Source organism: Cyanistes caeruleus, chromosome 3, assembly GCF_971803275.1.
Source record: "Cyanistes caeruleus chromosome 3, bCyaCae1.hap1.1, whole genome shotgun sequence".
In the NCBI taxonomy this organism is placed as follows: Eukaryota; Metazoa; Chordata; class Aves; order Passeriformes; family Paridae; genus Cyanistes; species Cyanistes caeruleus.
Window position 1 is genome coordinate 91,616,449 of NC_141703.1, and position 18,273 is coordinate 91,634,721.

The window sequence follows — 18,273 nt, forward strand, 5'->3', positions numbered from 1 at the left end:
TTTAAAAAGGAGGGGGGGAAAAAAAAAGAAGAGAAAAGGTGATGGTTCTTGATTTTTCTCCCCAACACAAGCCAAGATTTTCTAACAAGTAATTTCCATTAAGAAGTTCATTTTTTTCAAAAGTTCCAGTGCAAAGGGTTGTCTTAAAAACTGCTTCCTTGTCACCTGGTACTTAAATTCACTGGAGAGAAAAAGGAAAGCTGCTGCATTGATTTTCATTGTCCAGGCTGAGAGAGGACAAAAAGCTATCAGGGGGAGGGAAAAAGACAGATGTATTTAAGAATACTCCTCCTGAGAATAATCTGAGTAGTTGTTTGAAATATGAATTAGGGCATATATGTTCCTTTAAAAAACATTGTTGCTTTTTAAGTGGCTACTTCTGCTGTAAACAAATCTTGGATAACGCCAGTGGAATTAGATGTATTTCAATTAAGGAACTCAAAGGAAGTAGGTTTTTACCTACAGCAGAGTATGGAAATGAGGATGGGAGCGTAAGGCATTTTACAAAGCAAAATGCAAGTTCCTTTGAGTAAATGGGGAAGTAACAGCTGTGAAATGTTGCTAGCAGAAATTAAATGTTGTGGCCAAAAGGTTTGTTTTGTTTTTTGCCTGTTTTCTGAGGCGTAATTGTTCAGGTACAAACAATCAATCAATCTGCAAGTGTAAGAAAGGGTCAGGGTGTCCATTTCATCAAACCAGACCAGTACATTACTTACTGCCAGATTAAATTGTCCGGAGGTGGGAAGGATGTCAAAACGTCATGCCTTCGATGAATTTGTTTTCCTGCAGACAGTGATTTTTTTGAGTGCCTGCTTGTGGTTGTTAGAAGTGCATTTTGTTAGAACTGCAGAAATGGGCAGTTGTTGCCCACCAGGTGGGCAGAATTGGGGTGGTTTGGAAGATGCACTAGTATGTTAATGTCAGTTTTTACTTTGCCAGACCTCATGCAACAAGATACAGTGGCTTTCCTGTTCCCTTACATATTTATTGGCTGTTAGATATCTAGAAGGGAAATTTAAGTGCAGCATCCAGAGGTTTCTGTATCCATATACATATGTGAGTTGTATGAAGTTTGAATCCTTACTGGCATCAGAAGATCTAAGTGTGACTCAAGTTACATATGTGTATAACTATTTACAGATGCAAGTCATGGTAACCATTAAATTCAAGTTAATGAATCCTGTGCGAGGTTTAATTTCTTTACGTGGGGCCCATATTTTTGCTGGTACTCTGTACAGGCTAATTTGTGACCAGATTAAGGATCCTGTTTGTTCCCCTGTTGTCAGGGACAGACAGGAGATAAGCAGCTCTTTACCTCATGATGCTCTTTGCTACAGCAAGTGCAAAATTTCTGTATTTTGACTGATTTTTCAAAAACAATTTATTAATTAGCCACCTGCAGAAATTTGAAAACAGCAATCAGTATAAAAAAGAAGACTTACAGCTTGGAGAGATGGATAATTTTTACTTTCATGAAGACACTTCTGTAGGAGCAAACTGACTGCTTGGATTGTATTTTATATTGAATCCAGTGCAAACACAAGGTTTATGCTAATAGCAAAAATACTAAGTGCTGCATATAATTGGGGCCAAAATTTTAACCTCTAGAAATACAAAACAGAGCAAAAGTAATGGAAAGTCTAATCTGCTTTAGTACAGCACAGGATGAATTTTGTGGGTTATGTATGCAGCAATTTGCTACTTCCAGTGCAAGTGGAAAGTGTTTTGATGATTTCCCATGTCTTCAGTTGAAAAGAGTCTTCTGTGTTTTAGGAGATTTTCATTTTGTCTAAAACTAGAAAAGCTCCTTGATAAGTGGTTTCAGCTTTTGGAAGGTTTTCCAGCTAGCACTGGGAAGCAGAATGCCAACTGCATAAATGCTTAGTTTGTTACACCTAACTGTATTTGTGACTTGCACCTTGTTTTCTTCAACTGCTGCCTGTGTGCATGTTTTCAAAGAGATTTGAATTCTGAGAAATTTAGAGAGATGGAAAAAAAACCTGTTTTGGTGTGGTTTTTTGGGTTTTTTTGGTTTTTTTTTTTCTGGTGGGTGGGGTTTGCTTTGTTTTCTCAAGTGAAAGAAGCTAAGGAAACATTTAAGTCTCACAAAGGTTCAGTCTGGCATTGCCTACGTCTTTGAATTACAGGTCCAAATTCTTCAAATTGCAGTGAGGAGGAGAGAAGGGAGGAAAACAATCTTTTTACCATCAGTACAAAACCCTGCAATTATTAGCTGAAGTTAGAGGAATGTATATGAGGAGTTATTGAAGTCAGAGCTGAGAGTGGAAATTGATTACAACCTCAGCTCTGAAGAGACTCCAGCCCTTCCGTAATACAATGGCAAGTCTTGAAGTTTTCTGCCCTTCCACGATTTGCCACTTTAATCATCTTTAATCAATGCATGAAGACTGAAGTGAGAAAGGGTGGTCAGAAATCAGAGGTGTCCATTCTCAATTGCCTCAGAGATGTCAGCTCCTTTGTCCATGAGACCTTCTGGTCACATTGGTTACAGGTGGTTTTACCAGCCAGCCAATACAGAGACATAGGAGGGTCAAGGGGATCCCCTGGCCCAAGTCTCACAGCAGCTGGGAATTGGTGATGGAGGGAGGCACTCAGAGCAGACACAGGCAGAAACAGCCTTTACTGTAACATTGCAGGGCTAAGGAAATGGGTTTGATCAGTTCATCAGACTCTTGGCAGCTTGCAGGTGGTGGCTCTTGGTCCTGTTGCAGCTGAGGAGCTGTAAGTAGCGAACATCCTGGGTATGCAGTGTTTCTTCCTGCAGGCTGCCTGTGTCCAGCAGAAGTGCAGGAAGAACAGGAGGGTTGGGCATGTTTGCCCTCATCTGCTCACCTCAGAGCAGCCAAGTGACCTGCAAAGGAAGCATTAGGTGACTCCATGTAATGTTTTGCTTTTTCTGGCATCCACATATGAATGGTGATTCTCTCACTTTCCTTTCTCTCTTTCTACCTATAATAGAAAAAAAAAAAATAGTTTATGGTCTAAGCCCAGGCTGAGTAATGGTTCTCCACTCTCATCTGGTTGGGAGCAGACCCAAAGGAAAGGCTTTTCTGATGGTACTCTCCTTTTTGCTGTGTGAGCAGCAGTGCTTGAGGAAGGGGCTCCCGTCAGTCTGTTTGGAGAAATGATGCTATTTTTTTACAGTTGTTTTTTTTTAAACTGATTGTACCTATTTTATTTTGTGTGTCCTCAGAGTCACCTGTATTGGTACAACTGAACAGATGCAAATAGCACTCAGACAAGAGAGTGGGTGATGGGAAGCTCTTATGCTGACTTCATAGCACAAGAAAATGGATCTGGCAAACCAGTCTTGGTCCTCTCAGCACATCTGACTTTGGGAGCTTGATAATTCAGAGTTGGCCACCAGTTCCTCATTTTAGGAATGAGCAACAGAGAAGAGATTAAGGCAATAACAACAGCTGTCAGAATATAGCCTTTTTAGTGGTATATTGGAAAGGAAGTTTGGCCTGTGTTAGTCTCAACTGAGAATACATCAGCAAATGCTGGGAAAGATGAAGAAATGAGTGTGCAGCAGTGTCTGTTCCCTAGTTTGCTGTAAACCATATGTCTGTCGGTAGCATATATAAATATTGAGTAGGTGTATAGGTGACTCATATTCAATTGGCCAGATATTATGATTACCAGCACTGCCCAGCCATGCAGGCTCTGCCAAATAACTTTCAGGCATTTAGCACCTGTGGATGCTGTCCCAGTCACCATGCCAGAACTGGCTGCCATCTGAGTAACAGCATCTCTGGCCCCTTGATGTTGTAAGCCTGTCTTGCTGAGCCAAACTTAATGCACACAGGAATTGTCCTACCTCCAAATGAGGCAGAGCCACTCTGCTTGGTATTGCTGTGTGTTTCTGTACTATACAACAGTGCAGGCAATAAGAAAGAGGCAATTTCTCACTGAACTGCAGGTAACACAAATGCAATTAGCTGTATTGGTGTTTGGCCAGTGAAAATACAGGAACATTCTTGGAAGCCGGAGAGTTAATGATGTTAAATCTTCATGAGCGGCCAAAGTCTGTCCTCTCCTACTACTTTCTTTTTGCTGCCTTAATGTATAACTTTCTGCCTTTGAATTGTAGGTAATTAAGCTGGGCTCCTCGGTGCGGAAATGTCACACTTACCACCTATAGGCTTCCTATCTCCAGCTTTAAAAGGAATTATTCTTCCTGCTGCTCCTGCTGCTCCTGTGTTCCACTCTTATTAACCTCGTGGCCACAAAGAACAGTCTCTCCTGTGTTTTCATTAGATCTGCTTTCTAAAGAAATGTAACCAGAAACCAAAGGGAAATATTCAAAGTAAAGATTTGACTTCTTTCACTTGTGGAGTGAGATGACAATACAGAAAGAATCCTTCTAGCTCTTGTGGTCTGCCCTGACCTGGTCCTTCTGCTGGATCTGTCACAGCCATGTTCTCCAGATTTGTCTCTCAGCAAGAAAGCAATTGCAGATACACACTTTTACCATCATTCAGTCTCATATTTCATAACAACCCTGATTTGATAGTCATAGAACTGAAGAGTATTTTCACCTGGAAGGCGTTGCAGCATAGCAGTGCGCTTCTTTGTGGCTTAATCTTCATTACAGCTTTGAGGGCACCCTGTGTGGTGGCATTGGACAGCACAGACAGTGCTGTCTGCGAATCCACAACCTGAACCTGAGCTAGAGAAACAATTACATCCATTTGAGCAAGAGAATGCATCAGAACACAGTGCAATACATTATACATTCAGATCCCTTCACACTTTGCAGAACTTTGATGGCACTTCTGCATTGCTCTGTGCCCATTCTGCAAGATGTGCGGATGTGCTGGAGCTATGGAAGCATTGGATCCATGGTGGGTGCCAGCAGGAGACTAAGCATGGTGACATGGTCATAGTCAGACTTTCTGGTACAGCACAGACAAGCTTGGCCTGTTGTTTTTGATTTTAAGAAAAGTTAAATGTCATTAGAGAAAGGAAAGAAAAAAGGGCATGTGTAAACTGAAGCTGCTTTCGGGACCACTAGAAGTTGTTCTTCTTAAAGAGTTTACACAAGCAAGATTTTCAGTTCACTTTCACTAGCTGTAGCTAATTTGTGCTTGCATTAAGTATTTAAATCATTACCAAATCAGAAAGAGATTGTTTGGTAGTTACTTTGCCCAGATTTAGAAATTACAGTTCTGGATGCCAGGTGATAAGAAGCAGTGCCCAACATTCAGTAAAGAGATTGTTTTCTCCCTTCCCACTCGGAGCAAGCTGGACACCGTGTTCTTTCCACCAGACTTGCACAGGAAAATGCAGCACCTGGCATTCAAGGCAGAGGCACAAGGAGCACTGTTTGGTTTCCTGCCTTCTGATGTTAAAAGCTTCTTCCCTGTGAAATGTTTTCTCTTCCCTCGGGGCCCTCCTCTCATCAGCTGAGGAAAGAAGTTACAAAGGCACACAATGGATTTTTAGATCTTAATAATAAACAGTTAGCAGGGCTTTGGTTTGTACTCTTCTCAGGAGCCTTGGGATGTGCAGAGATACTGTGTTTCATCATCAATTGCACAAGATAATGACGACCCAATTCCCCCTTATGGCAGTGTGAGTTCATGCAATCTTTCTGTTTTGCTTGGATTGCCCAAGACACAGAGGGAACTGGCAGTAGGGCACAGCCGCCGCCGGCATCTTGAGCTCAGAAAGCTTCTCCCCCATGCTGAGCCTCTCATCTGCTTCTACCTTTTTCTGTGTGGTAGATGTGTTTGAGGCACTGTGGGTGTGGGACACAGTGGAGCCTACAAGGATGAGATGAGGAGGGCAGGAAGGTGACATCCACGCTGCTGCAGTCCTGCATTGTTTATCGCAGCTTCTCTGTTGGTACAGGCAGACAAACAGCCCCAGGTTGCCTATTTCTTATGTTGAGATCCCTGAATATGAGGAGGGGTACAGCTGTTGTAATTGTTTCCTCTCCCTCTGAGTTGCAGGATGAGTCTGCTCCAGACAAAATAAGGTATTTTGCTCTGTCAGTGGTGGGATTTTCCCTAGTAGGCCTGTTCTAGTCATGAGTAGGGAGTACTGCTAGGCCATCATGGAACCCAGCTTAAATGTCCTCATCTGGTTCAGATTCAATGTCAGTGACAGTCTGTGGCTAAGCTGTTCATCACAGCAAACCCAATATGAGTGTGGGGTAAATGATGCTCACCCTCTGACCTTCAGGGACCTGAGGAGGAAGCCACTCATTGGAAACTTTGAGGTGAGCTGCCATCTTGCCAGGGAAGAATTTTAGGAGTAATAATTTCTGTAGAGAAGAGGAAGGAGACTGAGGGAATGGTTGTGAGGATATGAGAAGGGAATTTGGTGATCAAGGTTCAGAAAGTAGGGAGACTGCCTGTTATTTTAGAGAGAGAGAAAACAGGGAAAAGGCTATTTTTAGGAACTACATGTCCAGGCAAGAGGATGACAGTCATACCTCACAGCAGAAATTCTCATGCTGAAGTGCAAATGTTGCTGAGCTTGCGCTGCCAGCCTAATGAGCAGAGGAACATGATGAGCCAACTGCAGTAAAATAGGGATTTAAATAGCTTGGTTCCCAGGGAATTTGAATGGGAAAGAGGAGATGTGCAGGAGTGGATGGTGGAAAGAGTGCCTTCTTTTGGGATAACTCCCTCATACAGCTCTCCCTAGGGGAGGCATCGGTGCCAATAACATGCAGAAAGGGATGCAAGCATTGATGTTGATTTGGTGGTTTGTGGTGGGAAAGGTAAATCAAAGCCGTGTGCTTGCCCATTTGAGAGCTCTCTAACCAAACCTGGTGAGGAAAGTGCTGGTCCTGCTTCTTTTATCTGAGAAATATCTCTGGAGCTGCTGTTGCTTCTGTTTGTGTCACAGGGCCAGCCTGTCTCAGGTGGGCAACCAATCCCACTTCCAGTTGAAGGTAAATAAAAGTTTTGAAGGTTTGGACTTTGTTTCCTTGCAGATTTTCCCCCTGTATTTTCCATCCTTTGCTTTGTATCACAAAAGATAATGTACCCAAAAGAAAAAAGGCAAAGCCCAAAAAGCTCAGCACACCTATTTAAATTTAATGTCCTAGTACTTTCCTAGTTTGAACTTTGTAAAGACTGCAGAAAATCATAGCTGTATCAGTCAGGGCAAGCCCTTCAAGGTGAGCTCAGCTTCAGAAATTCTGAGGTGTTATGGTCCTGCCTCCCAGAGGAATGTGCTGGTAAATGCCATGGTAATTGTGTTTGTTATCTGCAGCGTCTCGATTCATTACATTAGATACAGGTAACAGGTGACTGCAACTTAATCTTCTCATTTAGGATTCTCCATGAGTCTTCATCCCTTTCTCTGTCCCTGCTTATCAGCACACATGGCCGTGGGGTGTCTCTGCAGTAGCATCACGTGAGCCTCTGGCTCTTGGGTTTCAGAGGGCATGTTCTGAAATGCAATGTGGGGAGTCAAAGTTGCCAGACTTGGGCAGTTCAGAGGCAAGAAATGGGAAAGAGCTGTCTGTGAGTCCACATTCATCAAAAGCCTGACCCTAAGGGAGAGGTAGAGGTTGAAAGAGCAATTTAGCCATGTGAGGTTCTTTTCTCACTGACTGTAGACTGGCAGGCCAAACTTTGGCTCCTTTGAGATGACACTGAGTAGGCAAGCAGTTTCATATTTAAGCACTTTGATGACCATTGTGGTCTACTGCATCCCCTGCTGCTGTCAGATGGGATCCCAAGGCTTGTCAACATGACTGATTGCTGTGTTACATCTCTCTATTTCTCTGCATATGAGTAAGAGGTTCTGTGATCATTTGGATGAGCTTCACTGCTCAGCCCTGCCCAGGGTGATGGTGTGGCTGAGGAGGCAGGTCGAGTAGCTGTTGCTTGCTTTGGAGCAGTGAAGTTGTCAAATGACTCAGGACTCACCTGCCATGGTGGTGAGAACAGCAGAGCAGTGCCTGTGGGACATCATGGTTCAGACAGTTGTCACCAAGAAGAGTAGGGCTGGTCTTGGACCTTCTCCCTTGATGACAGCTAGCCCACTGGGACCAGGCATTGTGGTGATGACACAGCTCCAAGTCAGCTTCTGCAGCCAGGTGGTATTACCCTGTGGCTCCTGTGCAAGTCTGGTGATCATTGGTGGCAGTTCTTATGGGCAATAAAGCAGGAAGTCTTTCCTTGCTAATGGAATGAATGTCCTTTGCTTTGTCCCAGTGACACTTTCCACTCTCCTGCTCTGTCTGTCAGATCTCTTGGATTAGCCCTACACTTAGGATTTGCACTGGTTTTAACTGAATTGGCTTAGGAACAATTAGTTACCTGCTGGAACAGCTTGGTGGAGTTTCTTGATTTGGGTTGGGGAACTTCATGTTGATGTCACCTGTGCACACCAAACTGGCACCAGAACCTCTTTAATCCAAATTACGAGCAGTTGAGCAAGGAGTCAAATCAAATTTAGCAGACCATTTTAGAAAATGATTTTATTCAACCCACACAGCTCCTGTGTGTTCATTGAACCAGAGATGAAGTGATTGTTAAAGTCACTAGAGTTAAACTCATATAAATTTGAGTGCAGGCAGGCTTTTATGAACTCATTCATGTGGATCAATCATAGTGCTGATCCAACAGTAGCACTTTGAAAAACACAAAAAATAATTTAATATGCTACATGTTGATTATGGGCTAGTATACACTGGGCTCACCCATTGGTAAAGGCTATTACCAGGCATGCGATGTAGGACAATGCTGTTTGTTACCACTGTGGGGACACTCAGGTCTGCATCTAACCAGCCTTCCGACATCAGCAGCTCTCCTTGCTCAAGCATTAGCCCTGTCTCATATGTAATCCAAAGTGACTCTAATGGGACTTTTTTTCTGCAAGTTGATTCCCTGTGAGCGACTCTACTGAGGACACTGGATGGTTCCTCTTTGTAGGGGAGAAGTCCAAGACATTCAAAGGCCACTATCACACCTGACAGCTTTCTCAAGCTCAAAATAATAAGGACTGTGTCCGCGCCAGCTCCAAAATACCAACCTTTTCCTAAGGGAGACTCCAGCGGGAGTGTGAACAAGGCTGTAGCTCATCTTTAATAATGCTACTTTTAAAAATAAATCATGTTTTATGGATCTAAACTTAGCCTCTCCAGATAAGCGAGTCCTGGGGCCGCTGGTGATTAATATGCAGCACTGGAGCGTGGCCCAGCGGGGCCCTGATTAATAGCGATGACATCATGACTTTTAAACATTCTGTTAATGCCGGCCCCGGTGACAAATGGAGATGCGCGACATCGCTTCCCGTGGCATTTGCGTCGCCGGAGAGAGGGCCGGGAGCAGCGCCCTGTCGCCTCCCCTGGGCCAGGCAGAGGAAACCTGCTGCTGTGCCCCAGGACCTGGCACTGCCACAGTCCCCCTGTCCTTGTTCAGAGGCTTGTGCGAGCTGCCGGAGGGCAAGGCAGGTATGGTGGAGGTTTTAAAGCACCCTCTCCACATGCAGCTTTCTCTGCCAACCTGCCCTTCAAGATGTTTGCTCATGGACTTGTGGCCAAGGCAGTTCCCCATCTGAGGCTCCTGCTCCTTGCTGCAGTCTTCCCTGAATTTTAGGGGCTGGTACCCCACACACCTGGCATAGCATGTACCACTAGCGGGTCTGAGGCTTGAATCCATACCCTTGGGATACCTTCTGGGCATCATCAGGTGACAATTTTGCTTCAGCTGCTGTCCTTCCCCTTCAGCCATGAGCTAGTTAATAAGCGTGGATGATTGTTGTGCTGCCAGGGAGAAAGGACTTGCAATTGTGTGTCATTTCCTACAGTTTCCTGCCATTCCATGACCTCCTGGGACCTTCTCCCCTATGGCTGGTCCCCTGTGTTGAGGGGCACCATGCTGCATGACTGCCTGGACCATCCTGCAGTACCTGGTGGGCAGCAGCTCCCCAGGTACATTCTGTGCCTGCAGGCTACGAACTAACAAGCAGCTCTGTCACTCTCCTTTTCCTCTTCTGCTTTTATGGCGTCTTGCAGGCAGAAGGCTTGAATTGGAGTGCTGGCCTTGACCTCCATAGATGCTCTGGAAAGCTCTGTAGATTGGTGTCTACATTTTAGGGCTTGGGATTTGTTTCTACTTATTGTTCACAGGGCTGGACTGGTCTGTTGTCTAGAGAGCAATCTAGTAGACCAGACTGCTAAAATTTTTGGATCCTAAAGGACATGTTTGTCAACTCTCTAAGATTTTGCTAAGAATTTTTGTCTAGTGTTCAAATAAATCCTCTTCTGCCATCCCACCAGCACCAGTGAAAAAGTTGTCATTTGAAGCTCTCTGCTTCTGCATTCAAATGATAACCCCGTGAATCCAGATTCAATTTAGCATCCAAAATTAATCCGATGAAGGTTTTAGACAGTTTGAGTTTTATAATACAATTTCATCTTTGCAGTGGTCTCTGTGCCACAGTAATGTGTAATATTGGGACCAAATATGTGAGGAGTCTCAAACTGGCAAAATAACTGCATGAGACTCACTGATTGTGTTGGACAGACATGGCCCTGTAGCCCCGCAGTTGTTAAAACCTTCATAAAAAGCTAGTGACTGTTAATATTAAAGTTATATGTGGTTTTCTGGTACCTCTTTGACTCTTCTGATACCAAATGACTGTGCTGCATTTTGCAGAGCTTTTCTTGTTGACTAGACAGGCTGCTATGGACCTGCTTAGTATGTAGGGAGGGGATTTTATTCCTAAACACCTCCCTCTAAAACCCTGAAAGACATCTAACTGTAATTCTGTACCATACAGAAGATATTTTATGAACTTAAAGGTCTGAGAATATAAAAAAATGTTGTAAATATATAACCTCTGAGCTACTGAGCATCAGCCAAGGAAATGTCCCCCCTCCCATTTGGCATGGCTAGGAGAATGCAGACATGCTGCCTGCCTGAAAAATCTTCACTTGTTGGCATCATCTGCTCTGTAACGTTTCACCCTTGCAACAAATCCTCTCACCACTTCTCCAATCAGTGTTGCTCTTTGCACTTCCAAAGTCTTTGCCACCCCACCTTTAATGCATGCTCCTTGTGCATTTAGTGCAGTGATAAAGTGCATTTCAGAAAGAAGGCAGTGTGGACAGATGGGATCAGGAACATCTATTTTTGTGTCTCAGACATGGACTTGTGTGTACTTGGTTTCATCAGCTTGCTCCTCAGTGTCAAGAACAAATTGGTATTTGTCATAAACTCTTGATCCTTGAAGAAAATGAAGGGCCATTTAACATTTTTAGAGTAATAATAATAATGTAGGAAAAGGGATGCATCCTGGTAGCTGAGAACAGCAGGTTATTTGTTTAAGAGCATACTTTAGAACAACAGCAAAAAGGACCTTTAATCTCAAAATTTCAAGGCACCTTGTAAACTATAAACATTGATTCTCCTTCTTCTTGTTATTCCTTTTGGGCATTTTACCTCTATAAAATAGAGCAACATTCCTACCCTGATGATCTTGCAGCAAGAACAAACGAATACTAGAGAGAACTGAGGCGAAATACAAGCAGGATTCAGATGGCAAACACAACCAGAGAGTGTGCTGGGAATGAGTGGTTTATGTTCAGGATATCTCACCCATGGGGACATGCATTCTGGGTAAGTCAGCCTCATGGACACCTGTGAAAAGAAATTTATCCTGCCCTGGGGAAGCTGAGTAGTGGGGCATGTAAATGAGATTGGTCACTCTATAAATTTCTCTTTGAGAAATGTAGCTTTTAACCTGGCAAGGAGGTGAGTGGGTGAGTGTTGCTGAATCGTGGAGGGGACAGGCAGTAGTTGGGGGAGTTTTCTGTTGGTTCCAGTGGATAAAGACCTCCTCCTAGAAGGGAGTTCTAGATTTGCCTCCCTAAGTGTGTGCCTGCTGTGTCATCTCTACACTGATAATGTTATGCCTCCTTTCCATTTTCCTTTTTTTTCCACTCCACTTTTTATATACAAAGCACTGAAAATCATTTTGAGCTGTTCTGAAATTTTGGGTTCTTTTGTTTCTCTGCATTTCTATTGGATTATGTCCCTGACATTATTGCCAAGAAGTTAAATAATACATCTAGAGATTGAGAAAACGAAATAATGAAGCTCTGCAGCTTATAGCTTTTCTAGTGCTGTGCCAGAGCTTTTTGAGTTGAGAATTGTGACTGGCAGTCAAATTTAGACAAAAATTGTTTGAAAATTATTTCTTTTTTCTATATTCTTTTTTTATCTGATAAGGACGAAAATGTACTGTTGGAAGCTGTAACATTCATGGCAAAATAGCCTCAGAGATTCAGAAAAAGTAAACGTGGTGAAGTAGGAAACCTGTTTGCTATGCTAGTGCCTGTGGTTGCAGACCACAGGTTATTCAGAAAGCACGGGCTGTGCCACTCCATGAGAGATGAGCTGGACATGCCTGACTCAGCTGGAGCCTTGTGCAAGATCGGGCCATAAAGGAAATACAGGCTGAGCTTCAGGACTGATGGAGGGCTCCCTCAGCACCTGTGGAAAGGGTGGAAGTGTTTCCATTGCTAGGAATGGATTTTGGCAGCCAGACCAAATCAAATTCAGCAACTCCAGCTCCAGCTTCTCACCCTCAGTCTGCAAATCCCACAACCTTTGCCCCACCTGCTTCTGTGTGTACCACCCTGATTTCAACTGGGCTTGCGGCTCAGACTGTCTGTGCTTTGACTTTTTCTTTCTTTGTCCCTGAGTGCTATGCAGAGTCAAGAGCAATTGAGTTTGGTCCTGGGATGCCTCAAGGAACTGTGTGATGGCATGGATGTTCTCCTTAACCTTTTCATCATCCGTGGGTCCCCTCTCCACTGCCTGCTGCACCATCCCCAAGCTTGTTCAGGAAACCACTTGCCAAATCTGTCAGATCAGCCAGGTGAACTCATCCTCACTCTTTTGCCTATGGGGAAAGAAAGAGGTAATAAAGCTCCTCCAAAACAGACTGAACAGAAGCCATTATTTTATGTCCAGGCCTTGCTGAGTAATAATGATCTGCCTTTAACCACCCACTCGTGCCTCTGTTTATCCCCCTGTTCGTTCATGACCTTCACTCATTGTATTCTGTTGAATTGAGCTTGTATATTCCTGACACACAGGAGCTGCATCTTCATTCATTTGTGGTAAATGCCTGAGACACTCAGGGCACTTGAAATTAAATAATCAGCAGTGAAACAAAAGACCCCAATTGGGCACACAGGCACATTGTCTGTTTTATTTGCAGATAAGTTCTGTCTAAAAGCCAGCAATGCGTGATGTTTCTTGCTGCTTTTTCAGTTTAAAGCAGATGTTGTACACAATATTAGAAACCATATCCTTGCAGGCTGTGAAGTAATGAGGGCAAGAAGTGAGAAGTGAAGAGCTGGGATATCTCCTGCTTTATTTAGGTGAGGCTTTGGGGAAGGAAGGAGTGTAGAGTGAGGGCCCTGCATTTGAGCAAAACGTTCTGTGCTTTTATGCTTTTTGAGGCTGAGTGTCTGTCCAGTTGAGGATGATGTGTGAAAGGGAGGGTACAAAGGGAGGAAGGGAGTGAGGGAAGGAGGGGAAGAAATAAAGGTTTTAGTGCTCTAAGTTGGATCTACACAGCATGGGCCAGTAAGGTGTGAAGTGTGCTGGACTCTAGAGGGTGTCATATCTGTGGTGGAGGCGAGAGAAGAGTCTATGAATTTTGTGATGATGCTTCATGCTCAAAGAAGCCAGTATTTTCCTATCAGGGTTTGAAAACTATGAAAAACTTCAAGAAAGGCAAGCATATATTTGCACCCAGGATAGATTCATAGGGGGTCTTATATCCAAGAAGAATCCCCGCTCTCTTCCATTGGATTTTTTTGGGAAAGACCCCTGGAAAAATGCATTTGCTCCCCAAGCTGAAGAGCAGCCATCTGAGAACAGCCCTATGAAGCACCCTGACCACGGGTAGGACGTTTCCTTCAAGGGATGTGGGGCAGCACAGTGAACTCCCATTTTATTTCTCTTCTTAGGACCAGATAAATTCACTTGCTTTAAAATACTGAGAAGATGGGAACTACTGTGTGTGTGCATGCGTGTGCCTAAATCTCCCCTCGGAGCACTGGGAGCGGCTGCTGGGCATGTGCAGCTGGAAGATAAAGCACTCATCCCCTCTCTGAGGGCAGGAGATGCCAGCCCAGCTGTCAGGCCAGGTTATCTGTTACCAGCACGCTGCTTGCTGCCTCTCTCCTCTTCCCACCTGGCTCCAGCCAATTCTGGATGAGACCCACTACATGTGAACTTGACAATTAGTCCATCAACCCCTCTGAGCCTGCAGGATCGAGTCACAGAGCACGGGGAATCCCATGCAATGACAGTGGACAGAACAAATCAACCATGCCTGCCAGATAAGAGTGGGGTCTGGCAGTCAGTCCCCAAAAAAGTCCAGTTTTCTCTGGAGCAGCTCTCAGGTTTCTGGTTACCTGTCAGAAATGGCAGCTGTGGGTTGTTCTTAGCTTCCTTTATTGGCCACTGCTGAAAGATTTATGGAAGCCCTGCAGGAGGTCTGTGAGTGTGGCCCAGGATGCTTGGTGTTGACAGGGTGGCACATCTCAGCAGAAAGCACAGCCTTTTTGTCAGGGGAAACTCGGCAATCTGTGCTTGTGAGTAGCTAGGGAGGGGAGGTATTTATTGGTGGGGGGGTAGTTAGCACTACCTTCTGGGATAATTGCGGATTATTAGTTAGATATCAAAATGTCTCAGTCAATAACATCCACCTCCCCATTTTGTAAACTAGGTGTGGTCCTAGCACAGTCATCTCTCACCACAGAAAAGATCATACTTGCAACACACAAGAAAATATCAATAAAGACAGGTTGGAGCATCACTCTCCCAAAGAAGACTAGATGTCTTTTATGTGGGTAGGGGGAAGGAAATTCACTCCTAGTTCTGATCATAGAGTCAGAGGGCTTTTTGTTGGCATTACTAAGTAAATAAATGGGAGCTGTACATGTAAACCCCTCAGACAGCCTTGTAAATCTCAACTACAGACTCCAAAAATGTCAATTTATTCTTTTTATCAGCATTTTATTTGGATTTTTATTCGTTTTTTTTTAAAGAAAAAGAAGGAAGTGAGTAAGAGAAAGGAAGAAAAGAGAAGAAAGAGAAGAAAGAAAGAAATTATTGGAATAAAATAGAAAATGAGAAAGAGAAAAAAAGAAAGAAGGAAAGAAAGAGAAAACTACGCTAGCAGAATATTAAGGTTTGATAAGGCACAGATAAGTCGTGGAGCTGAGAAATCTTGCCTCACTCATCTGTATGCTGCATAAGTTATGAAGAGAAGTGAGTGACACAATATATCTTGTTATTTAAGGAATATGTGCCATGTAGTTCTAGCATTTCTTTGCATTAGCATACTTGTGCAGCTATCACACTTTCAGTGTATCCATTTAGTGGTGGGGTTTTTTCCCTACTTTTTCTTTTAAAATGAATTTTGAAGGGTGGATCATTTCTTAGTAAAGACTTTCTGTATTCCGTAACTTTTTTGTGAAAACCGCTGCATAACCCAAATTTCAACAAAGCAGAGCCCTGAGATGTTGAATGAATTACAGAACTGTTTGGTTTGGCAGGGATCTCTTGAGACCATTTAGTTTGACCCCATTGCACAGGCAGGACCAGCTGGAGCATCCTGCCCAAGACCATGTCCTGGTGGCTTTTGAGCATTTCCACAGATAGAAGCTCCACAACCTGTCTGGGCAACCTATTCCGGTGTTTGATCACTCTCCTAGTTAAAAAGTGTTTTCCTACATTTAGGTGGAATTTCTGGCACTTTAGTTGTTGCGGGAGATACTGCTGCAGGGCCCTACCTTCCTGATTTCTTCTGAGAGGAGTGGAAGAAATAGCAGTATCCTTGAAATGAAAAGTGGGAAGACAACCCAGAAGGATTTCTTTACACACTTATTTTAGTTTAGAAAAGTGAAGGGAGATACCATCTGGAGAAAGGAACTAATTTGACTGGGTGGAACATGGCTTCGTCAGAAAAAGTTTGATCCGCAGTTAGCTTTTAAATGCCTTGAAGCTTGTGGTGTAATCAGAGCTTTACATTTCATTTGTAATGAAGGCAAACAGGTGCCAGCTGTAAAATTTATTCCTGGATCTGGACCCAAGAGTTTTCATTCTCCTCAAGTTTTCAGAAGTTTTGATTCAGATTTTATTTCTGCTTTTCCCCCTTCCCTCTTTGGCCAAGCTGAAATGTCTAAGCCTTGATTTGGGATCTTTCAGAAACATGGAAAGGAGGGAAGGATAGGCATATCTGATAGGACTGACATATCTCTGTGTGTCCATTAAATGAGAATTCCTCAGCTTCCTGGGGCTGCTGGTAAAAGTTACCAGACGGAGGACATGGATCAGAATGACACATTGGACCAAGATGACCCAAAGATCTGGTGCTTAAGAGGAAATGCTGCAGTCCTGGTTCCTGAACATGCAGAGTGGCATCTCCAGGAAAGCAGACACAGATGTCACTTCTCTGTTCTGAGCATCATCCTGTAGGTGGATGGGCACCTCTTGAAAGATAATGAGGATCTTCAGTTGCCCACTTGGTGCAGTGTGGAGGGGGATCTGCACTGACAAGGATCACTGGAGTGTCTGCAGCTCAGGAGGAACCACAGGGCTTCAGTGCACCACAGGAAAAGATCCAGGCTTCCTGAGACCTTGTTCAAACTGAACCTTTAAGCAGGATGATTGCCCATCAATAAGGAAGACACCACAGAACACCACCACCTGGTTCTTGACAGTGTGATGGTGTATTCATGACAGTGTAATTGGATTTGGGTGAAATGCAGTATTTTATTCTCATTACTGGAATGCAGAAGGGCCCCTTTAAGTCAGAAAGAATTGATTTTAGAATAGGGTTTTCTAGAACCTTTCAGTCCCACAATCAATGTAAATGGGCAAATATGATTGTCCTCACTCTTTAAATCCACTTTCCTGAGGCACAGCTGTGTCATGCACACGTTGGAGAAACAAGAAGAACACCCCTGTGTACCATCAAAGCAGAGAAAACCAGACTAATTCTTCATGCTGGAAGCCCTCTGAAGGGAGGACTGAAAGAGCTGTGTATGAATGGGCCAAATTACACCCTCACCCCTGGTGCAGTGCTGTTGAAATCTGGAGAAGGGAAGGCAGAAGGGAGATGTGAGGACTGTCTGCTGATATATGAAGGAATATGTTGCAAAAACATATATGACCAATTATTCTCACTAGCCAACAGGGGAAGTGCAGAGAATATTTAGGTCAAGCATAAAGAGAAAGTTTGTAGTGGGTGAGTTATTAATCAGCTAAGGCAAGGCATGCGTTGGAAAACCATCCCTTCACTTTGGGAAACAAATGGGTGTTGTGTGTCTGGAAGGGAAGTGGGATGTTGGTGTAAGGCTTAAATTCTGTCCCTGCCTCTGACACTGAGTCATAGCAGTCCTGTGGAGGGATACCATTTTTAGTCCCTGCAGGCAAGGCTAAGCTATCTACAGCCTAAATAGGTCTGCTACCAAAGAACAAATATGTATGTGTGAAGACATGGACAATTTGAATTTTGGGAGCTGCTCGGCCACTGGTTTGCAAAGCTGCTGGATCAGATACAGCTGTGCCCAGATTTGGGCCTATCTCCACTGAGAGATTATTTGTGCTCTGCTTCTAGGGAAAGAAGACATTCATTCCCCTGTTCACTGGATGAAAATGGGTAAAAATGCAAAATAATATATCCCTTGGAAAATTCCAAGTGATTGAATACCAGTTTTTCATATTTGGAAAAATCTAAGATTTCAAAATTTTTGTCACATGACCTGAGGAACAGTGGAGGGGAAAGTTATAGTAGTGGAAACATCCATAAAGAGTCTAAAAATATTTTTCTTCAAACTTAGCAAGGCACTTAGCTTCCTCTTTGTGTTATATTCATATAATGCAGTATCAACTTTTTTTTTTTAGCCTTATCCAAATGAGATGCTGTAATGAAATTTTTCCTTGAAGATTTCAACGCAATTGATATTTTCCTGCAAAATATGCCATTCCAATTCAGCTTGAATTTTCTCCCAGAAAATGTTCCTTTCAAAAATCTTGGGCCAGTGCTGATTACCATTATGCAGTTGCTGTTCCTGCTGCAGATCCTTTCAAACACAGCCAGTTAGCATGCTGGTTTGTAGCCTGTACTTTGTGATGCCAAAGAACACAGCAAAACCAGCCCTAAGCTGGGACTGGGATGGACTGGGGATGTTGCAGGTGTAACTTGTGTGGCCTTGTCTCCTGCTCTGATGATAAGACCATACCTGTTTCT

At 43.6% G+C, this 18,273-nt stretch overlaps 1 protein-coding gene and 2 long non-coding RNA genes across 4 annotated transcripts in view; all 3 read left to right on the plus strand.

Moving 5' to 3' along the window:
- LSAMP (limbic system associated membrane protein) overlaps positions 1 to 18,273 on the plus strand; it is a 977,049-nt gene that overhangs the window by 200,835 nt on the left and 757,941 nt on the right. The gene's annotated exons all lie outside the window — the stretch shown is intronic.
- Positions 2,720 to 6,203, plus strand: LOC147654346 (uncharacterized). Its single transcript, XR_015284991.1, has 2 exons — positions 2,720 to 2,890; positions 3,215 to 6,203. It is a non-coding gene; the product is annotated as an uncharacterized LOC147654346 (long non-coding RNA).
- Positions 11,449 to 12,942, plus strand: LOC147654347 (uncharacterized). Its single transcript, XR_015284982.1, has 2 exons — positions 11,449 to 11,612; positions 12,711 to 12,942. It is a non-coding gene; the product is annotated as an uncharacterized LOC147654347 (long non-coding RNA).